This window comes from Apium graveolens, chromosome 11, assembly GCF_009905375.1.
Source record: "Apium graveolens cultivar Ventura chromosome 11, ASM990537v1, whole genome shotgun sequence".
NCBI classification, from domain to species: Eukaryota; Viridiplantae; Streptophyta; class Magnoliopsida; order Apiales; family Apiaceae; genus Apium; species Apium graveolens.
In genome coordinates, this window is record NC_133657.1 from 181654042 (window position 1) to 181679139 (window position 25098).

The 25098-nt window shown below is 35.1% G+C and overlaps 2 non-coding genes across 2 annotated transcripts; both read right to left on the reverse strand.

Moving 5' to 3' along the window:
- Positions 1-2057: 2057 nt before the first annotated feature.
- LOC141698727 (small nucleolar RNA R71) lies at positions 2058-2164 on the reverse strand. The gene has a single exon (XR_012565231.1). It is a non-coding gene; the product is annotated as a small nucleolar RNA R71 (small nucleolar RNA).
- A 4823-nt stretch (positions 2165-6987) lies between these two features.
- LOC141699557 (small nucleolar RNA R71) lies at positions 6988-7094 on the reverse strand. The gene has a single exon (XR_012566007.1). It is a non-coding gene; the product is annotated as a small nucleolar RNA R71 (small nucleolar RNA).
- Between the last annotated feature and the right edge of the window lie 18004 nt (positions 7095-25098).

Consider the following 25098-nt stretch of genomic DNA (forward strand, 5'->3'; position numbering starts at 1 on the left):
TTTGTTAAGGGAGTCCACAACTTTTTTGGTCATGCGGGTTTCCATAGGCGGTTCATCAAGGACTTCTTGAAATTCTCTATTGAAATTCTCTAAACCATTATGCAATCTTCTAGGGAAATATGTCCCCTTTAAGTTTGATAACGAATGCCTAGCTGCTTTTGAGATCTTAAAGAAGAGTTTAATCACGGCACCTGTCATAACTGCGCCTGATTGGAATGAACCTTTTGAGAAGATGTGCGATAAAAGTGACTTTACAGTTGGAGCAGTTCCTGGGCAGAGGAAGAACAATATATTTCATGTGGTCTACTATGCTAGTAAGACCCTAAATGGTGCTCAACTGAACTATACTAATACTGAGAAAGAACTCTTAGCTAATGTCTACGGTTTTGAGAAGTTTCGATCTTATTTTCTTTGGACGAAGGTGACAGTTTTCACTGATCACATTGCTATTCGCTATCTCGTCTCGAAGAAGGACTCGAAGCCTAGATTGATTTGATTGATTCTTTTACAGCAGGAGTTTGAATTGGAGATCAAGGATGTTCTGGGAAGAAAATTTTGAAGATTTTGAATGTGCCGGGACTGACTAGGACACAAGTAAACAGCCATTTGCAGGTCTTTCTGCAACCTATAGTAGTTTAATTTTTATATTAGATTTGAAATCTTTAAATACGGTGCTCCACAATTTTTAATCTGTCAAACAGTTAAATTAACATAATTATGTATAATATATTATGAAAATCATAATCTCCATTTTAGGTTACAAAAGGATTTATTATCTATCGATGTTTATCTAGAAAAAAATAACTTGGCCTACTTACTGAGAATAAAACATTTAGCTATTCATATATACTAAACCATATGTATTTGATATGCATGATTCGTAGGTAATTTTAACCATCTTACTTGCCCTATGTAATCATGATAGATAACTTGCACATTAAACCGTTATGTTGTCAAATTCTATAGACATATAGGGTCTCAATATAATTGGTGTCTATTCTTGTTCTATCTCTTTAGTGGATGTATGGTAGTAGGGTATTCGTACAACGAAAGTTAGCATTTACTAGTTTTTTGTTATCTGATTAGTGTCATCACCATTTCATGCTAAGGTTAAGAACAAAGAGACTAATGAATGAAGTATTTAATGAAGTTAGAATCCCATATTTGTGTCATATAAGTAAATCAAACCTTTTAATCTCTTAGTTAATTGCATGTTAGTTAATATCTTAGTTATAAACAATCTCAACTTGTTATCATCTTAGCATTGAATAATAACCATACCATTGTTGCATAAGTACATAGATTGAAGTTAATCTAAACCAGTCTATGTGGGAACGAACTAGAAATAATTCAATATTACTTGTGAACACGTACACTTACGTGAATATTAGCGCGTGTTTTCGTCCTAACAAGTTTTTGGCGCCGCTATCGGGGACTCGGTGTTAATTTTTAGTTTATGTTCTTGACATCAGTGGTCGTTAAAGTTCACTGACTCGGATATTTTACTTACTTGTTTGCTTGTTGCTTTTTCAGGTACTCTAGAGAGCGTTTATACTAACGCGTTCTCAATCTCGAAAGAGAACACTGAATAAAGCGGAGGAAGAAGTTTTAGTAGAGGAAGAAGTTCTTGTAGTAGAGGAGAAAGTTGATGAAGAAGCTCTTGTTGCAACGGGTAAACCAGAAATAAATACAAAGGCTCTGATGGACTACTCTCAGCCGAAGATCAATGATATTCAGTCTAGCATTGTCAGACCAGCCATCTCGGATATACTTTTGAAATCAAGGCTAGCACGATTCAGATGGTGCAGAACTCGGTTCAGTTTGGGGGTTCTCCAACGGAAGATCCCAATATGCATATTAGAGATTTCATCGAGATCTGCGACACCTTCAAATTGAACAATGTGTCTGAAGATGCTATAAAGCTAAGGCTTTTCACATTCTCTCTAAGGGATAAAGCTAAGTGTTTGTTGCATTCTCTACCACCAAGCTCTATCACCAAGTGGGAAGATCTTGCTCAGAAGTTTCTTACTAAGTTCTTTCCTGTGGTGAAGACTGCTGCAATCAGGAATGCTCTTACTCAATTTGCGCAGCAATCGAGAGAATCTTTGTGTGAAGCTTGAGATCATTATAAGAAGATGCTTAGAAAGTGTCCTCATCATGGGATGCCTGACTGGATGATCATTAACTGCTTTTATAATGGTTTGGGTGTGACTTCTAGACCCATGCTTGATACAACATCAGGTGGAGCCTTATGGGCTAAGACCTACGATGAAGCACATGATTTGATTGAACTGATGGCTGCTAATGAATACCTGAACCCATCTCAGAGACTGACGCAAGGCAAGGTAGCGGGAATTCTGAAGGTAGATGTAGCTACTGCTATAGCTGCTCAACTTAAGGCTTTGACGATAAAGGTGGATTCTTTGGCTAATTATGGAATTAATTAGATCACTAGTGTCTGTGAGCTTTGTGCTGGTGCCCATGAGACAGAGCAGTGTGCTATTTCTAGTGAATCAGCTCAGTTCGTGAGCAACTTTCAGAGGTCGCAGCAACCAGTTACAGCCACCTATCATCCCAACAACCACAATCATCCTAACTTTAGCTGGAGCAATACTCAGAATGCGGTGCAACAGCCTTATCAGCAGTATGCAGCAAAGCAATACAACCCTACTGGTTTTCAACAACCGCAATATGCCCCAAGACAACAACTCCAACTACAACAATCTAATAAAAAATATGAATTCGAGGAGTTGAGGCTCATGTGCAAGAGCCAAGCGGTATCTATCAAGACCTTGGAGAATCAAATTGGGCAGATTATCGATGCCTTGCAGAATCGACAACCTAGTACACTCCCTAATGACACATAAGTACCAGGTAAGAAGGAAACAAAAGAGCAGGTGAAGGTAATTACATTGAGGTCTGGGAAGGTTGCAAGCCAAGAAAAAGCTCAAGTTTCGGAATTTGAAGGTGTGGCTGAAGAAGAAGTGCCAAAGGAAGCAGAAGTGGAAACAAGGAAGAAAACTATAGAACACACTCCTCTTGAGGGTAATACAGGGGAGAAACAGGTCTATCCTCCGCCTCATTTTCCTAAAAGGTTGCAGAAGCAAAAGTTGGATAAGCAGTTTGCTAAGTTTCTGGAGGTGTTCAATAAACTTCATATCAACAAACCTTTCGCTGAAGCTCTTGAACAGATGCCTAGCTATGCGAAGTTCATGAAAGGTATTCTCTCTCGAAAAGAAGCTAGATGACTTAGAGACTGTTGCTCTCACGGAGGAATGCAGTGTTGTGCTACAACAGAAGTTGCCTCCAAAGCTTAAACATCCTAAAAGCTTCACTGTTCCTTGTACTATCGGAAAAGTGTCATTCGACAAATGCTTTTGTGACTTGGAAGCTAGCATCAATCTGATGCCTTTGTCTATCTTAAAGAAGTTGGACTTACCTAATCCAAATCCCACTTTTATGTCCTTGTAGTGGGTCGATCGCTCTATTACGTATCCACGAGGCATTGTGGAGGATGTCTTGGTCAAGGTGGACAAACCCATCTTTCCAGCGGACTTTGTAATTCTTGATTTCGAGGAGGATAAAAAGATTCCCATAATTTTGGGAAGACTATTCTTGGCTACGGGCCGAACCTTGATTGATGTGTAGAAGGGTGAGCTCAATATGCGAGTGCTGGATCAAGATGTGACTCTTAATGTGTTTAACGCCATGAAATTCCCTACTGATAATGAGGAGTGCTTAAAAGTGGAGTTGGTCGATCCTGTGGTTACTTCAGAATTTGACCAAATGCTAAGGTCTGATGCCTTAGAAAAGGCCTTCTTGGGGAATTCAGATAGTGAAGATGATGAAGGTGATGAGCAGTTGCAATATTTGAATGCTTCTCCTTGGAAGCGAAGGCTGGATATGCCTTTTGAATCTTTTGGATTGGAAGAGCTGAAAAATTCTCCAAAGCGCCTCAAGGAGGAAGCTCTTACACTCGAGCTGAAACCTTTGCCTAAACACTTAAGGTATGCTTTTTTAGGTGATGAATCTACTTTTCCTGTTATTATTGCATCTGACCTTTCAGGTAGTGATGAGGAAAAGCTTTTGAGATTTTTGAGAGAATTCAAATCGACAATTGGAAGAAACATAGCAGATATCAAGAGAATTAGCCCTTCTTATTGCATGCATAAAATTCTGCTAGGGAAAGGAAGCAAGCAAATGTTAAGCCGCAGAGAAGGTTAAATCCGATAATGAAAGAGGTTGTGAAAAAGGAAATTCTCAAGTGGCTAGATGCAGGGATCATCTATCCTATTTCTGACAGTTCTTGGGTGAGTCCAATACATTGTGTCCCAAAGAAAGGAGGTATCATTATGGTCGCTAATGAGAAGAATGAGCTCATTCCTACTCGAACAGTCATGAGGTGGAGAGTTTGCATGGATTACAGGAAGCTGAACAAAGCCAAGAGGAAGGATCATTTCCATCTTCCTTTCATTGATCAGATGCTTGACAGGTTGGCTGGGCATGAATACTATTGTCTTCTGGATGGCTATTCGGGTTATAATCAGATTTACATTGCTCTAGAAGATCAGGAAAAGACTACCTTCACTTGTCCGTTTGGTACTGTTTCCTTTAGAAGAGTTTCTTTTGGGTTGTGTGATGCACCTGCCACATTTCAGAGATGCATGATGGCTATCTTCTCTGACATGATTCGTTAGAATGTGGAGGTGTTCATGGACGATTTTTCTGTGTTCGGTGATTCTTTTGACGAGTACTTGCAAAATCTTGGCGCAGTTCTTAAAAGGTGTGTTGAGACCAATCTGGTTCTCAACTGGGAGAAATGTCACTTTATGGTGCAACAGGGCATCATGCTTGGGCACAAGGTCTCTAGTAAAGGACTTGAGGTGGACAAAGTCAAGGTGGGGTTCATTGAAAACCTTCCTCCACCAATTTTTGTTAAGGGAGTCCACAACTTTTTTGGTCATGCGGGTTTCCATAGGCGGTTCATCAAGGACTTCTTGAAATTCTCTATTGAAATTCTCTAAACCATTATGCAATCTTCTAGAGAAATATGTCCCCTTAAAGTTTGATAACGAATGCCTAGCTGCTTTTGAGATCTTAAAGAAGAGTTTAATCACGGCACCTGTCATAACTGCGCCTGATTGGAATGAACCTTTTGAGATGATGTGCGATGCAAGTGACTTTACAGTTGGAGCAGTTCCTGGGCAGAGGAAGAACAATATATTTCATGTGGTCTACTATGCTAGTAAGACCCTAAATGGTGCTCAACTGAACTATACTAATACTGAGAAAGAACTCTTAGCTAATGTCTACGGTTTTGAGAAGTTTCGATCTTATTTTCTTTGGACGAAGGTGACAGTTTTCACTGATCACATTGCTATTCGCTATCTCGTCTCGAAGAAGGACTCGAAGCCTAGATTGATTTGATTGATTCTTTTACAACAAGAGTTTGAATTGGAGATCAAGGATGTTCTGGGAAGAAAATTTTGAAGATTTTGAATGTGCCGGGACTGACTAGGACACAAGTAAACAGCCATTTGCAGGTCTTTCTGCAACCTATAGTAGTTTAATTTTTATATTAGATTTGAAATCTTTAAATACGGTGCTCCACAATTTTTAATCTGTCAAACAGTTAAATTAACATAATTATGTATAATATATTATGAAAATCATAATCTCCATTTTAGGTTACAAAAGGATTTATTATCTATCGATGTTTATCTAGAAAAAATAACTTGGCCTACTTACTGAGAATAAAACATTTAGCTATTCATATATACTAAACCATATGTATTTGATATGCATAATTGGTAGGTAATTTTAACCATCTTACTTGCCCTATGTAATCATGATAGATAACTTGCACATTAAACCGTTATGTTGTCAAATTCTATAGACATATAGGGTCTCAATATAATTGGTGTCTATTCTTGTTCTATCTCTTTAATGGATGTATGGTAGTAGGGTATTCGTACAACGAAAGTTGGCGTTTACTAGTTTTTTGTTATCTGATTAGTGTCATCACCATTTCATGCTAAGGTTAAGAACAAAGAGACTAATGAATGAAGTATTTAATGAAGTTAGAATCCCATGTTTGTGTCATATAAGTAAATCAAACCTTTTAATCTCTTAGTTTATTGCATGTTAGTTAATATCTTAGTTATAAACAATCTCAACTTGTTATCATCTTAGCATTGAATAATAACCATACCATTGTTGCATAAGTACATAGATTGAAGTTAATCTAAACCAGTCTATGTGGGAACGAACTAGAAATAATTCAATATTACTTGTGAACACGTACACTTACGTGAATATTAGCGCGTATTTTCGTCCTAACAAGTTTTTGGCGCCGCTATCGGGGACTCGGTGTTAATTTTTAGTTTATGTTCTTGACATCAGTGGTCGTTAAAGTTCACTGACTCGGATATTTTACTTACTTGTTTGCTTGTGGCTTTTTCAGGTACTCTAGAGAGCGTTTATACTAACGCGTTCTCAATCTCGAAAGAGAACACTGAATAAAGCGGAGGAAGAAGTTTTAGTAGAGGAAGAAGTTCTTGTAGTAGAGGAGAAAGTTGATGAAGAAGCTCTTGTTGCAACGGGTAAACCAGAAATAAATACAAAGGCTCTGATGGACTACTCTCAGCCGAAGATCGATGATATTCAGTCTAGCTTTGTCAGACCAGCCATCTCGGCTATACTTTTGAAATCAAGGCTAGCACGATTCAGATGGTGCAGAACTCGGTTCAGTTTGGGGGTTCTCCAACGGAAGATCCCAATATGCATATTAGAGATTTCATCGAGATCTGCGACACCTTCAAATTGAACAATGTATCTGAAGATGCTATAAAGCTAAGGCTTTTCACATTCTCTCTAAGGGATAAAGCTAAGTGTTGGTTGCATTCTCTACCACCAAGCTCTATCACCAAGTGGGAAGATCTTGCTCAGAAGTTTCTTACTAAGTTCTTTCCTGTGGTGAAGACTGCTGCAATCAGGAATGCTCTTACTCAATTTGCACAGCAATCGAGAGAATCTTTGTGTGAAGCTTGAGATCATTATAAGAAGATGCTTAGAAAGTGTCCTCATCATGGGATGCCTGACTGGATGATCATTAACTGCTTTTATAATGGTTTGGGTGTGACTTCTAGACCCATGCTTGATACAACATCAGGTGGAGCCTTATGGGCTAAGAGCTATGATGAAGCACATGATTTGATTGAACTGATGGCTGCTAATGAATACCAGAACCCATCTCAGAGACTGACTCAAGGCAAGGTAGCGGGAATTCTGAAGGTTGATATAGCTACTGCTATAGCTGCTCAACTTAAGGCTTTGACGATAAAGGTGGATTCTTTGGCTAATTATGGAATTAATCAGATCACTAGTGTCTGTGAGCTTTGTGCTGGTGCCCATGAGACAGAGCAGTGTGCTATTTCTATTGAATCAGCTCAGTTCGTGAGCAACTTTCAGAGGTCGCAGCAACCAGTTACAGCCACCTATCATCCCAACAACCACAATCATCCTAACTTTAGCTGGAGTAAAACTCAGAATGCGGTGCAACAGCCTTATCAGCAGTATGCAGCAAAGCAATACAACCCTACTGGTTTTCAACAACCGCAATATGCCCCAAGACAACAACTCCAACTACAACAATCTAATAAAAAATCTGAATTCGAGGAGTTGAGGCTCATGTGCAAGAGCCAAGCGGTATCTATCAAGACCTTGGAGAATCAAATTGGGCAGATTATCGATGCCTTGCAGAATCGACAACCTAGTACACTCCCTAATGACACATAAGTACCAGGTAAGAAGGAAACAAAAGAGTAGGTGAAGGCAATTACATTGAGGTCTGGGAAGGTTGCAAGCCAAGAAAAAGCTCAAGTTTCGGAATTTGAAGGTGTGGCTGAAGAAGAAGTGCCAAAGGAAGCAGAAGTGGAAACAAGGAAGAAAACTATAGAACACACTCCTCTTGAGGGTAATACAGGGGAGAAACAGGTCTATCATCCGCCTCATTTTCCTAAAAGGTTGCAGAAGCAAAAGTTGGATAAGCAGTTTGCTAAGTTTCTGGAGGTGTTCAATAAACTTCATATCAACAAACCTTTCGCTGAAGCTCTTGAACAGATGCCTAGCTATGCGAAGTTCATGAAAGGTATTCTCTCTCGAAAAGAAGCTAGATGACTTAGAGACCGTTGCTCTCACGGAGGAATGCAGTGTTGTGCTACAACAGAAGTTTTAGAGAAAGATGTACCCTTTAAGTTTGATGACGAATGCCTAGCTGCTTTTGAGATCTTAAAGAAGAGTTTAATCACGGCACCTGTCATAACTGCGCCTGATTGGAATGAACCTTTTGAGATGATGTGCGATGCAAGTGACTTTACAGTTTGAGCAGTTCTTGGGCAGAGGAAGAACAATATATTTTATGTGGTCTACTATGCTAGTAAGACCCTAAATGGTGCTCAACTGAACTATACTAATACTGAGAAAGAACTCTTAGCCAATGTCTACGGTTTTGAGAAGTTTCGATCTTATTTTCTTGGGACGAAGGTGACAGTTTTCACTGATCACGTTGCTATTCGCTATCTCGTCTCGAAGAAGGACTCGAAGCCTAGATTGATTCGATTGGTTCTTTTACAGCAGGAGTTTGAATTGGAGATCAAGGATGTTCTGGGAAGAAAATTTTGAAGATTTTGAATGTGCCGGGACTGACTAGGACACAAGTAAACAGCCATTTGCAGGTCTTTCTGCAACCTATAATAGTTTAATTTTTATATTAGATTTGAAATCTTTAAATACGGTATTTCAAAATTTCTAATCTGTCAAACAGTTAAATTAACATAATTAAGTATAATATATTATGAAAATCATAATCTCCATTTTAGGTTACAAAAGGATTTATTATCTATCGATGTTTATCTAGAAAAAAATAACTTGGCCTACTTATTGAGAATATATACCCTCCATTGAAGCTTGCCAATAAAAATTTGTTACTTCTTCGATAACTAGATACTAAACTTTAATTTGTTTGAACTAACAAATGCAGAAATTTCGACAACGGCAGAAGAAATCATCATAGGAAATTAAGATCCATCCACACCTAGTTACAACTAGTGAGTTGGTGCAAGCTTTTGGTCAGTCCAGTATTCTACATCCAACAAATTTAAATTTCATGCTGAAATTATAATTTGAAATACTGAGACGTGCATTGGATGTTTCTGGATTTTAGTATGACACCCTTCAAGTTCAGGATTATTGTCCTTGTGTAATTACAGTATTTTGTAACTGATTTATTTTGACTCATTCTTAGCTTTAATTAATTAGTAGGAAAGGTTTTTTTCCTTCAGATCCTTTTTTCCTGCATGAGAACATCTCCATTTCCAAAGCCATGGATCTTTAAGTATTTCTGGAGGGAACAAAATTGGTACCTGATTTTAGTTGCTGCAATGTAGCTTCACCATTATTCAAGCATCAACATTATGAACCTTTGAGTTTTAAATATAAACTTTGAGATTTTCAAGTACTACACATATTTTTAAGGATTGAGATTTGCACTATGATGTGGATTAAAACATCTCAAATATATAAACACCTGCACTCACACACACAACAATAGGAGGAAATATTAATTTGCAAGCTTATCTACATCTGATAAAAATAATTCATTTAAAAATTAAGTTATAAATATATGTGAGTTCTCATAATTTGGAATCTTTATTTGGTGCTTATATCCGAGTTAGCAGGGATGCCTACACCAATTATATATTATCTTATTTGAACTGCTTTCACTAAACTCCATCAAGATGATTAAATTGTTTATCAAAATTAGAGCATCTCAGACTTTACATCTACATAAATTAAGCACAAAAATTATTATTAAAGCACATATTGTTGCGGTTATGTAATAGACATGATATGATATGAGTATTGAATGCCCTTGACTTTGAAAATTATGGAGTAGACTTCACGACATAGCTTATCAGAGTTTACTATATGGTGACTTTTATTGACTATTTTACCTGGTGACTTCATGATATAATATTATGTACTTAATAATACTGCCTTCTCTAGGACTTTGAAATATCCTAATGTAGAAGAATCTCCTTCCACCATTTTTCTGCAACTGCATGATTTTGAAAGCCTTCTCCTTCACTTAGGGTATGATCAAGTTGTCTCCTTTCAAACATTTTTACACCGGCTTGATTATATAGAGAGTATATAAAATGTATCATGAACCTACTACATGCAAACTTGAATTTACAATGAAATAAAGGGTTCTACAGTTAATATGTCATGTAATGCATTGTATTACTTTACAATAAGTTTGTTATAGAATGCCTTTATGCCTAAAATAATAAAAATTAAGTATCATGAATTTTAAGTGGCCAAAGTACACATAAGTTAGACAAATACATTTAAATTCTCTAGAAGAACCCTTCTTTATAAAATCAAAAATCAATGCAAAATTAGCATAGATAATAACTATACACCTGGTTTTCCACTCCATTGGGATCATCAAGTGTTGCCCAGTAAAGTAATTGTTTAAGGGGCTTGGATAAAATTACTAAACAAATCAATGTATTATGAAAGTAAAGTAAGAACAGAATAATCAAATAACAGTTTATATTGATCTTTGATAAACTGTTACAAAACTCTCTCAAGAACAATATTCTTAAGAGTTGTTAGGTTATACGAATACTCGAGTTAAGCACCACACCTAAAGTGTTAACCTATTATGTGTTAGTATACTACACAGCTACAATCAAACACTATCAATCACAATATATGTTATAGTATAATTCTACCACTTTCTATACATATCTAAATCAACTATGATCCTATAAATCAGTACCTCCTGATTTATCCTGCAGAATTGACTTATCCACTCAGATCCTGACAGTCTTCTTATCTGACGTACTGATATATCCTGACTGTCAAACAGATTCTGATTGGCTTAACATATCCTGATTCCTTTGTCAGATCCTGACACCTTGATAAATCCTGATTCCTGACATAGACAGTTCCTAATAATCTCCCCTAATTTATGCTTTGCAAAATAAGCATAAATTCTATTAATTTCTAGTGCCAAAAACCAAATAGACAAATTTTAGAGTACAAAGCATACTTTATTTCATACTTGAATCTTCATATTCCTTGATAAACTCTACTGTATCTCTGAATAAAAGCTTTAACTCTGTCATCAATCTTCTTCAACAATATCTCTTGTAATCTGATCTTCAAGTTCTTCTCATATCCATATTTATCTGACAGTTGATAGATAGCAGCCCTTAAGTTTCTGATAGGAGTTCTTTGAATCATCAACTCCTCCAATGTCACATAGCAAGCTTTAGACCCATCATGATTCATAGTTATGTATCTTTGTGTAAGAACATTTTCAATCATAGTTTCTCTTATCTTCATGTTGACTTCTTGCCCTTTGAAATTTATGTATGTAGGAATATATGATCCAAAGTAATATTGACCATCATCCAGTATCTTTTTTCTGATATTGGCAAGAATCATTTTTGACCATAACCTTAAAATTTCATCTTCAACTCTTAGCAAATAGTGAATGTATTTCAGTTCCTTTGTAGATATGATCAGCAGTTCATCCAGTAAAAGAAATTGAACTTGATCATTTCACAATATCAGTAAGATATTTTGTTTAGGTTCAGAACCATCATGGTTGTTAAGAATAATCTTCACAGCTTCAATTCTATCCAGATGATCAACAGTTACTTCCTGACCAAGACTATCAGCAAGAGTGAAGTTCAACAACTTTAAGTTGATGAGTTTAGTTTCATGATGTCTTATTCCAGCTCTTGTGAATGTTTCAATCAACTTGAAATTCTTGGATTGTACAAACCAAGACTTCTTATCTCCCATGGTATTAGAACCAGGTAAACCATCCATCCTTATTCCTCCAGAAGTAAAGCACAGTTTATCATCACAAATAAGATCAGCAATATTTCTCTATTTGTACTTATTCTTGATCTTTAGAAATACTTGAGTTTTCCTTTATGCTCTTTCATATAACATCTTAATATATGTACTCCTCCATTTATTCCCTTCAGATCTTTCAAGCATATTTTTGTATGCTTGATTTGCTTTATCAATAGTAATTCTAATTTTTCCTTCCTATGCCTTTTCTTCTCTGTCGAAAGCCATTTATTCTTCCTTGAAATTTTCAGCATTTAAAGCATCAACATAAGCAGAGAGAATCTGTAAATCCATCCGAAATAGAATCTCTTCTCTTCAATTATAACAGAATCAGGAATTACTATCACTCTGTCAGTGTTAGGAAAAGAATCAGAACTTGTATCTTTATTGTCAGGAATTAAACTTGGGGTAACAAGAACAACTTCTAGATTAGATCCATGTGATCAACCCTTAAAGACTTGAGTTGACGGTGTAGTTTGATTTTGAATTCCAGTTCCGGTTTGAATTATCACAACATCAGAGGTCTTCTTTGCTTGCTTATCACCATCATCATCAGAATTGGTATTTCTCCTCAAAACTGATTCAGGTTGACACTTTATCTTTGATACTATCTCCCCCTTTTGGCATATAGACTTTGTAGAAGAGAGAGAGTAGCATCCAACTTAGAATTTTTTGCAATCTAACTATCCTCTAGAGATGTCATCATCTCAGACATGTGATCTTGCTTAGTCTCCATGTTGAACATCCTCTTTATCAAGCCTTTATGTATGTTTGTTCCTTTAATAGGCACAAAACAGATCAGCAATATCTTCTCTAAGATCAACATTATCTTGTTTAAGTACAGAGACATAAGAATGCAATCCTTTGACTAAAACTGTTGTGGCCTTGATAGATGCTTTCATATCAGAAGTAGAAACCAAATGAACAGAATTCAATAACAGGATATAACTACGACCCCTTTACCAAGATCTTTGCCAGGTTTAAGTATGATTTAGGTTATAACTATTACAACACCAACTTACTACAATATATCCTGATGCAATTAACCTAATACAGCAACTCAACAGACCATCTTTGGTCCAGCATAACTATCTCAGAGGAGCCTGACTCCAAAAGGAACTGGAACTCTGCCCTGACTACCGCGGAATAATCTCCTAAGCATCTGCAATATATATAAAACATTCTGCAAGGGTGAGAAATTGCTTGCTCAGCAGTACCATTATATGAATAACAATAAAACAATGTATAAATAAACAGTGATAGGAACAGAATTTATAACTCGTTAGAAAATATTCATAACTGGATATTTAAAACTAGCATGCTTCCAGAAACAACAATATTAGTCGTGTGATGTGTATAATTACCAGAATCAAGGCTTAGCATGCTATTTCATTTTCACATCATCTATCTCAATAAGTTGATTTGTTAAATCAATTTTAAAACTGAATCAATCAAATCTATTGGATGTTTAACGGGTGAAGATAGCTGATCAGTCTACCCTCACCGGACAGCGACTAGCGGCCATCCAGAAATAGAATGTGTTCCGGAACTTGGGAAAAGACTAGCTAGGTCTTTCCCCCATGCTGGACTAATCGGTTAAACAGAATGCCCAATCCAATTAGCCACTTACGCAACCACATGATGGGTCGTTACCGAATAACGGGTCTCTTATGCAACTCCAATAGATCCACTGAATTCCCTTTTTGCCTCTTTCCAAAATTCCACGACATAGATGGATCAAAACGGTCTCTTTATCCAGTTTCCAAAATCACTGTCACCTATCTCTTTTTAAAACTAATCTGTCATAGCACACTATTCAAAACGCTTTTCATTTAAATCACGTTTAGAGATAGGTGTTTTCAGAAGTTACTTTTCCCCAAAACATAATTTTAAACAACATTTTCAAATACAGGGGATACGTAACTTAAAACGTTTCTGTTCCATTACGAGAATAAATATTTAGATATTCATATATACTGAACCATAAAAGAATGGTCAGGGGTACTTGCCTTGCAGAGCATTACCACTATTACCGATCGACCTTGGACTAACTTGGACACTCTGCTTTATCGCCTTACTATCAGACTATCCTGGATCCGACTTCAACGTTCAGGTTCTTCTCTTGGAACCTCGCTACACTTGTCGACTGATCACTAGGTTATCCTTAGTTTGACTTCACTTCTGGAGTCCTTTAACTAGAACCGGAATAGGAAAGTCGGCGAAGAGAACGTCTGGGAAATAAGAAAGAAACGGAGAGAAAGAAATAGGAAAAAGAACAACAAGAAAAAGAGAGGAGAGGAAGAGATATGAGAGGAGAGATCGAACAGAGAGAGTAAGAGAGAGTGAGGGAGAAAGATGAGTGAACAGGGGGTGGGTTGTTTATTATTTGTTTTTTCCCTTACTCAGTTTGCAACATGTATTACTAATTTGCTGAAATGCTGACATGTGGAATTTGAGATAAATACGAAGGTTTAATGGGCTATTTTGACCTTAAATTCGAAATGAAACGAACCGAGTCGCGATTAAAATAAACTCGTAAAAGCACAAAAATAGTTTAAAATTTTCTAAAAATCCCGAAACTAATAAAATAAATTTTTCATAATTTTTAAAGCATTTTTGAAACACAACTCATACCCGCATTTGATAATTAACGAACCGAGATGCACTTAAAAGAAATTCAGAAAAATCACGGAAACAGTCTTAAAACGTTACAAATATCCCGAAGTAAATAAAAACGTACATTTTGAAATTTTAAAACAATTTCTGAAATGTAATTTATACCCGTTTTTCTCAAATAAACGAATCAACGTGCGGGTAAAATTAATCTCAAAAACCCCCAAAATAATTTTAAAATTCCCAGAATATTCCCAACTTAAATAAACATGAGTTCCATAATTTTTGAAGAATTCGGGATTTAAATACAGATTTTACAAATAAATGCAGTTAGAGAATCATACAGGGTTAAATAATTGTTGAAATATTGAGTTCTAAATTTTATAAAATTCCAAAAATAAATATTGAAATTATAAAGTCATAAAAAAAATTTTAGAGACAATCCACATATTTACACAAATAAACTTGTACTAAATCCACTTTTAAAAGTGAAAACAATTTAATACAAGTCTATAATTAATTACACAACCACCCTGGACACCATAATTCACACACATAGATAAAAGTAAAACAACACATAGCTGACAGAAGTTATACACATATATTATCCGATTAATAATTTCATAATTACACTTTAATTAAATATAAAAGTATACGAGTCGTTACATCCTTCCCCCTTAAAAAGATTTTGTCCTCAGAATCTGACTTAACTAAATAAGTGAGGATATTTGTCAAGCATATCTTTCTCTAACTTCCAGGTAGACTCTTCAACTCAATGATCTATTCAAACCATACTCACTATAGACATAAACTCATTCCTAGGGATTCACTTTTAACGAACTAGAATTCGGATCGATCATTCCACGCAAAACAAATTCGGATGAGAGCCCTTTGGCTCCCAAATGAACAACTTGGTTCGAATCAGGTATATCTCGCCTTATCATTGACATGTATAACATATTATTTATATATATATACTGCAACTGTGGCGATAATACCAATTCATAAACAACTTTACCTATATTTCTTTATACCTCGAACGGTTCAATACATTTAGGACTCTACTTGTCTCTTCTATTTAACCAATCTCTTTCAAGGTGAAACTTTTTCCTGAACCATGATCCTAATTCTATATATTCATATTCTTTCGATGCAAATCCGCTTTCTTTCTTTATCTTTCCCGAGTTGTTTCAATTCTCTTCCAAATCAACACAACTACACTCTTAAGGTACTGAATTAGTTCAGGACTTAATAATATCTCTACTTCCATTTTCTCTCACTAGGGTGAGGACTCACGCTTATGTCCACACAACACTTCGCAAAATAGTATTCTCTTACTAACAGGGTAACTATTATCATAGAGAACTCAATCCAAGGTAGGTGATTATCGCAGTTCACTTTTTAAACCCATCATATATATATTCTCCATATATCTTATATTTTCTGAATCACCTTCTCACTTTGACCCTTCATCTAAGGATGATAGGCAATACTCATTTTCAACTTAGTTCCAAACATTCGAACACTTTTTACTTATTCTCATATGTCAAGGTTAGAAAGTATTCTCATATATTCTCCTTTAGGTATTCGAACTCCAACTTTTACTCTTTCCAATTCTTCTATTTAGTCCTTAGTAATCTTAACCATATTCATTTCTTCTCTCCTATTCAAGACATCGGTCCTTAAATGGACCTTGCTTGGTTGGTAGTTACTCAAACAACCGGGCTCCTGACCAGAACTTCATACTCTTAAGGTTTAATATACAATTGCTACTGTTCACCCCTTTGCGGCATTTCTTTAGGTTTTTAACTTGGCATTCCTTAGCCCTTAGATGGCGAGGATGTTATCAATAAATACGATTATACCATGCAAGTACTCCTGATACACCACATTCCTTAATTTCTTATAGATAACTGATACACTCGTTACTCCGCCTATTATCACCAAAACTTACAGCGCTCATAACTCATTCTAATCGCAATCTTTGGTATGTCCTCAGGCTTACCTTTAGCTGACAGTAGTCTGATCTTAGGTCTTCCTCCAAGAACCAACTCGTTCCTTTCATAAATAATCAATTCTATGCAGGGTTACTTATTCATATTCGTCAACTTTTCCAATTCTGATAATCATCACGTAACTTCATACATCCATTCCTCTTTCCTATAAATCACATCAGTGCACAACACAGAATGCACCTTATCTCATTATTCTTTCATCCCACAATCCTGAAGTTTCCTTCTTAATATCCCTTATATGCGCTAATTACGCCTTATCTTCTTGCTTATGTCCTTGAATACTTATCCTAATATTAGTTTCCATAAAAATTATTGTTTGCTTCTTCCGGTAATCAATTATTTCCCTGGTTCCTTATCAGGGTCCTGAGCAGCTAAACTTTTAATCACATTACAAGTCTTAGCCTTGGCTGTACTAGACGTCAAACCTTTTGATGCACTACCTCCCATGCTATCTCGGGAAGTACTTCTACAATTCTTGGCAACATGCCCTACCTTGCCACAGTTATAACATACGACTTCTGGATTTTCCACCTTACATTCTGAAGCATAATGTCCCTTCTGACTACACCTAAAACATTCAGTATTTGCTTTACACCTTCCACCATGTCTCTTACCGCATTGCTTACATTCTGATATAGGCGATTTAACCGAATTGGCCTGATTAGAGCTGGCTGAGGTGTTACTAATTCTATTTAAAGAAATACTTTTCTCTCTAAATTCTTTATTCTTACTCCTTCCGACCTTTTTATGAAACTTCTGACTGAATCCTTCTTGACCTGATGCTTCTTCTATATCATCAATCTTTCGCTTCTTATCTTCTTTTTCTCTAGCGGCTAACTTCTCATCAAATTCAATTACTAAGGCGGCCTGAACTATGGAAGGATACATCTTGAGTTGCAATGTCACCACTCTACTACGAATTTCAGGCTTCAATCCTTGTTGAAAACTCCTTGCCATCTGAGCCTCAGAGCACACATAATCAGGTAAAAACCTAGCCAACTCTGTGAATTTAGCCTCATACTCAGCTACACTTCTGTCACCTTGCTTCAGTTCTAAAAACTTAATCTCCATTTGATTCCTCACACAATCAGGAAAATACTTTTCCAAAAATAATTCTGTAACCTAGCCCATGGAACAGGGCTTTCTCCTTCTAACGCCCTTGTTGACTCCCACCAATAATTCGCTTCATTTTTCAAGAAATAGCTTGCATAATCAGTCTTAAGATTCTCACTTACTTGAATAAGGTTGAAAACTTTCTCCATCTCTTTTAACCATGCTCCAGCAGCTACCGGATTAGGTTCACCTTTAAATTCAGGAGGGTTAACATTCTGAAAAGATTTAAAACTAACACTTCGGTTCACTCTTTGTTGTTGCTGCTGCAACAGTAGTTGCTGTTGCTGAACCTGTTGGATTAACTGCAACTGCTGTTGATGCTGCTGACGCAACAAGTCTAGAATTTCATTTATAGCTGGACTCTCCGTAAAACTACTACTATTTTCTTTAGACTGGGTAGCTTTCTTGGGTGGCATCTTCCTGAAATATATAAATGAGTTTATTCAATAACAAAAATATTTAACAAAAGGTATCACCATTTAAACGATGCACCTGTATCAGGAAAATGCTACCCAATCACAGTACCCATGTCTTTAATATCGGGGTCCATTTACAAAAGAAATTTATATTAGCAGCATTAACAATAATAGCAATAATAACAGTAGCAGAATCAACAACAGTACAGAAAAACTGAAATATAAATAAACTAGTCACCGTAGCATGGATCCTTAAGACAACAGCAACTGACTAACTTTCCGTCATTGCTCCATTACCATATCAACACTAATCTGCTACACTATGGAACTTGGCTGGCTATATCAAACACCAATTGCATAAATCAACTAGTATATCAGGTCAGCTTAAGGAACACTGCACTCTTCTAGGCACCATAGTCTAATTCCAACCAATCATTCTTCTAAGGAGGATTTCTTATTACCCATAAAGAATTCCTCAACCACTGATTTACTCTCCCAAGTCTATAATTCCATCATTAAGTCCTAAACTCTCACGGTTACCATTATTCTTAAATGATATCTTGATATAGGACTCATGTTCTTCTCAACAGTCGCTCTTACTTGCTTTCCATAACGAGGACCATCTAATCGCAGAAATTCATTACCATAGAAAATCCAATAAAATTTCCGACTCGAGGGAATCGAATAAGAAGAAACAGTGAGGAAGATGTAGGTATGACTGGGAGCAACCATACAAGTACGTAAGATGGGCAGTCTTAGTACCATACGGTAACAACACATAATTCAGTGGCGTCCCACCAGACCCTTTTGTCATATAGACAAATGGTCAACTCATATGCACTGTTTGCCCCAATCAACCGATAGAGTCTCCGAGAAAAGAAACAATGCTTAAATAGAGATTGACAAATAAGGAGGGAGAAAAATCTGATTTATAACTAAACCAGCAGAACCCTGAGTGGTTTCCTCCGAGTTCCCAACTTTCTCACAGGAAAAGTAAGCAACATATAGGATAAGAAACAATAACTCTAGAAACAAAATTCGTTTCAAGGAAGAAGTATAAAGGTTCAAAGATATCACCTCCCGATTCAATCCACATGCACTATAAAACTTGGTCGTCATAGCAGCCTCTGACTATTATCATGTTATCCGAACTCACCAAGGTCACACAATTGGGCCTATAACATTCCTTGACATAGAAGAGGTAATATTTAGGAATAACGCTGGCATCCTCTCAACTGCCACAACAAGGCCCCGCTCAACGCTGAATCCTCACAACCAAACTCATTTTCTTGAGAAAACTAAAAATCTCTATCGAACATTACTAATAATACATATATGAAGGGAACGTACTCTAGGTTAGGGCTGTTCCAGTCAATCCTCAACAAACGTCAGGGTTACATTTCCGAAACCCTTGACTAAACCCATAGACTTGCTCCTCTAGTTGAGTTGCTGACCCACATCTATATATAAACCTTCCTATACTCTTTGACTCTATTCTTAACCTAAATCAGGGACTCAAACCTGTAGCTCTGATACCAACTGTGACGGGCTCAACCCCGGGGTCAGGAGTTGACGTAATCAACAACAACCATAAGATAAACAATTCAATAACGGGATATAACTACGACCCCTTTACCAAGATCTTTGCCAGGTTTAAGTATGATTTAGGTTACAACTATTATAACACCAACTTACTACAATTTATCCTGATGCAATTAACCTAATATAGCAACTTAACAGACAATCTTTGGTCCAGCATAACTATCTCAGAGGAGCCTGACTCCAAAAGGAACTGGAAATCTGCCCTGACCACCGCGGAAGAATCTCCTAAGCATCTGCAATATATATAAAATATTCTGCAAGGGTGAGCAATTGCTTGCTCAGCAGTACCATTATATGAATAACAATAAAATAATGTATGATAAAACAGTGATAGGAACAGAATTCATAACTCGTTAGAAAACATTTATAACCGGATATTCAAAACTAGCATGCTTCCAAAAACAACAATATTAGTCGTGTGCTGTGTATAATTACCATAATCAAGGCTTAGCATGTTATTTCATTTTCACATAAATTGTCTCAATAAGTTGATTTGTTAAATCAATTTTAAAACTGAATCAATCAAATCTATTGGACGTTTAACGGTGAAGATAGCTGATCAGTCTACCCTCACCGGACAGCGACTAGCGGCCATCCAGAAATAGAATGTGTTCCGGAACTTGGGAAAAGACTAGCTAGGTCTTTCCCCCATGCTGGACTAATCGGTTAAATAGAATGCCCAATCCAATTAGGCACTTACGCAACCACATACTGGGCCGTTACCAAATAACGGGCCTCTTACACAACTCCAATATATCCACTGAATTCCCTTTTTGCCTCTTTCCAAAATTCCACAACATAGTTGGATCAAAACAGTCTCTTTATCCAGTTTCCAAAATCACTGTCACCTATCTCTTTTTAAAACTAATCTGTCACAGCACACTATTTAATACTCTTTTCATTTAAATCACGTTTAGAGATAGGTGTTTTCAGAAGTTACTTTTTCCCAAAACATAATTTTAAACAATATTTTTCAAATACAGGGAATAAGTAACTTAAAACGTTTCTGTTCCATTACGAGAATAAAATATTTAGCTATTCATATATACTGAACCATAAAAGAATGGTCAGGGGTACTTGCCTTGCAGAGCGTTACCACTATTACCGATCGACCTTGGACTAATTTTTGAAGAATTCGGGATTTAAATACAGATTTTACAAATAAATGCAGTTAGACAATCATATAGGGTTAAATAATTGTTGAAATATTGATTTCTAAATTATAAAGTCATAAAAACAATTTTAGAGACAATCCACATATTTACACAAATAAACTTGTATTAAATCCACTTTTAATAGTGAAAACAATTCAATAAAAGTCCATAATTAATTACACAACCACCATGGACACCGTAATTCACACACATAGATAAAAGTAAAACAACACATAGCTGACAGAAGTTATACACATATATTATCCAATTAATAATTTCATAATTACACTTTAATTAAATATAAAAGTATACGAGTCGTTACAGATGTGCTGTGCATTATTTTTTGATAAGCATAATAGGCAATATATATCTATATTTTGAAAACTATGATATATTTGAATTTGAATGGGTAAATGTGTGTATTGTCATCAACCATATCTCTTCTTAGTTATAGTTATTATAGAATTGGAGCTGAAGAAAGGCCTAATTAAAAATATTGATTTGTAACTATAGATCAAAGAGAGACATGAAAGTAAGAAAGATGCTTTGTAATTGCATGAAGTACCATGGCTACTTATTAAATGAGAGAAATGCACCTCACATCTAAATAAAATTAGATCTTCTAATGGAAGCATTTCAAATTGCAAATAAACAATCTTAAAATTATATATGCCCCCAATATACACATAAACACATGTGTGTATGGGCATCATTTTGTTAGCACAAAAATTAATAATGAAATGATAAAATGATAAAAAAAATGCACTAAACAGACCGAAAATATTACGAGGAAAGAGTATGTGTTGGTGCTCACTAATTTTTTGATATGGTTGGAAACCTCTTCCTCTTAGATATGTTTTATCCATCTCTAGCTCTAGTGAAGTGAGAAATGCTAATTGTATAGTGTGTTTAAATGAACACAAGAGAGTTGTAGGAGTTGCATATTACACGTGCCTTTGGCATGTGGCAAAGACGTGATGAACGAGAAAATGAAGGGCAATATTATAATTTGGTCTTGTTTATCTCTAGTATATTATGTTTGAGTTATTAGTGAAAGTTAAATTTTGATGGTTAGTCCCCATTTCCAAATATGCTCACCTTTCACTGTGTCTAAATTCTTTGTATTTTATCAACAACATCGTCTCCTCTCTTGCTCACCGTCTCTTTAAAATTTAAAATTGTAATTGAACCTTCTAATGTACATTTTATAATTTTATTATATTTAATTATATTTTCTAATCATCTTAACAATCAAATATATTTTTTATTCCATATTTTTATCAAAATTTATTGATTGATTTTGTTTAACTGAATTACTATTAAAATTATTTATATAAAATAAGTTAAATTTCTAAAAATGATACCAACAATATCAAAAACATCAAAATATAATTAATTCAAAATGCTATTTTTAAAAAAAAATTAATGATTGTTATATTGATCTTACACTAAGTTATTTATTGTGAAAATCAAACTAAATGCTTATATATAATTGAAAAAAGTGGTTGATTTGATAGGGTTTTGTTAACAAAAATAATTGTAAACATAAAAAATATTTTAATAATAAATAATATTATAGTATTAACCATGAGTTATTACTAAACCCAGTTACTAATTAGCATGTTTGAATTTTATTTTAAAATTTTAAATTTTAGAAAAAGTTGAAAACAACTAATATAATATAATACTAACCCATATTTAAATTAAAATTTATAAAATTTGTAGCTAGGAAAATAATTAAAGAAAAAATTAATAAGCACAAAAATTTTAATAATTTTAAAACTTTAGGAACATAATAAAAAAAGTTGAGTTAATATATTGCAACCTTATGCAAACACCCATTGATAATGTAAATATTTATTTTTGGTAATATTTACACTTGAGAACTTATATGTATTTTTATAAATTCGAACCTGAGAACTTATTTTAGTCTTTGAATCTAACAGGCTGTGATTATTTGATGAAGAAAATCCGACTATCCTAATCGAAATGAGGATTAACCAAACTAAAATGTATACCACATTCGGGTTATTATAGTATAGTATAGTATTGATATGTCTAAATTTGGATACTCCAACCATCTAAAATCCCCTTAGCTAAAAATATAGCCAACCTCCTCTTATTGGCTAAACTTTTGTGAATCTCTAGAAAGCTGTAGCAAATCTCTAAGCATAAATTTAACATTATAACGGTCCCTAGTAGAGCAGCTCAGTTACACGTTCAGTAAATTTTACATAATCATCATTTTATATTATTTTAGACACCATTAACGCTAATATCGGATGCTCTAATGTGGTATAGAAAAAAATGTTTAAAGTATGTATGCACATTTAAAAAGGTTGTACATTCTAAAATAAAGCATAAAAGTAATTCTAAACATAATTAATATAAACTAAAATTTCTTTGAACATTATAATCAAAATTTTATAATTTGTCAAATATAACTTTAGAAAAATCTATAAGATTCTCCAAAATTAAATGTAATCTCTTAAATAATGGCTGGTATTACTATATATATATGATCAATTATAAACCTACCTTAAAATAATACTAAAAACACCCTTATTTAGTACTATCCACCCACCTCACTTTTATTTCACTGTACTGAATCCCCTTAACTTATAAGGCCTATCGCAAACTTAACTTATCTCATTACACTACACCATATAAGGCCTATCGCAACGCCCCCTTGAAGAATGTTACCTGATATGTTACCCTATATATGGTACTCGTAAGCTAATCAACATTGTGGTTTTTTTTATCGTACGGAACCCGCAGTCGCTACCATTCGGGTGCACACTGGATAAACCCACGGGCTCACGCAATAGCCTGCAAACTACGTGAACCAAGGTAAATCGCATTTAAGTGACAGACTCTGGCTCAGGAGGTATATTCATATATTCTCCTCCACAGGATTCGAATATGTGACCAAGAGAATTGTTATCTCCTCTTTAACCAACTGAACCAACCATTGGGTGTTGTTTTTGTGTTACCTTAGCCAAAAAATTGATGTTGCATTAGGTAGAAAGTGTTGCAGCTTGGAGCATTTTTGTCAAAGTGTTACCTTAGAGTATTGAAACATAATTATAATATTTTTATGATTAAATATTAATTTTAATTCATTTTTCAAGAATCTAAGCTGATATACTAATATAAATTTAATAAATGAGATATGTGATACACGAATATCTTTATAACAAAATTAAAAAAAATAAAAAAATGTAATATACAAATTTATATAAAATATTAAAATACATAAAAATTGTATAATAATTTGAATATTAATTATTACATAACTGTTGCAGTTTGGGCATGAACATATATCCAATTATGGGCCCAGTAATTTGTAGAGAGGGGGAAATTTTGGGGAAAAATCTATCCAAATCTTTTTAGAAAAATTGAGAATTTTGGCAAGTCAAACTAGTCCGCCTCTCATTCTATCTCAACACACACTCTCTCGTTACCCATCTCTCTCAGCACACTCTCTCTGTCTACCACTCTCTCGTTACTCTCTCTCTCTCTTTGGGTGCAAGTAGACACGCAATGGCTACATGGTTTGAGAATAATATTTCCTAGGGAAAACCATTCAAACCCACTTCAATTCAAATGGAGGTTCAGTTTATTTGAATAACATCCCTCACAACTATTGACTAAGATACACTTTACAAAAATGTTCAGACAATAAGTAAAACTATTTTGATTTGTCAAGATAGGAAACCCTTAACAGTGGTAGTCCCTTTTTAAAGGGAACCAGGGTTTGAGAATACTATCTAACTAGAAGATGTAGTTAAATTCCCTCTAGTATACTGGAGTTTCGTGAAAGTGAAGAACACATCCATATAACCAAAGAAATGATTTAATGCTAAATCATTAATTATGTGAGTTCAGTTGTCATTTCAGAACAAGAGGCATCTCACTCATTGAGACAATGCCTTTCTTAAATTCAGATTGATGTGATACATGTCTCTGCAAAATTACAACCAAAATCTTGTAAATCAATCTTGAAATCAAACTCATATAATCACCGTAGCAGATCACCTACTCATCTCATGAATGTGGGTTAAGTACCAATACCTCAAGGCAGTTTTACAACTCTTGAATTCATGGTGAAGTCTTTCACTAAAGCTAATAATCATAAATATCTCATTTAAATCACATGTATCTAAAACTATGCTCTTAAATCTTTAATCAATTTTCACAGACTTTAACCACAGTGACATCTTTTATTCACCTCATCAGTGACTATCTATC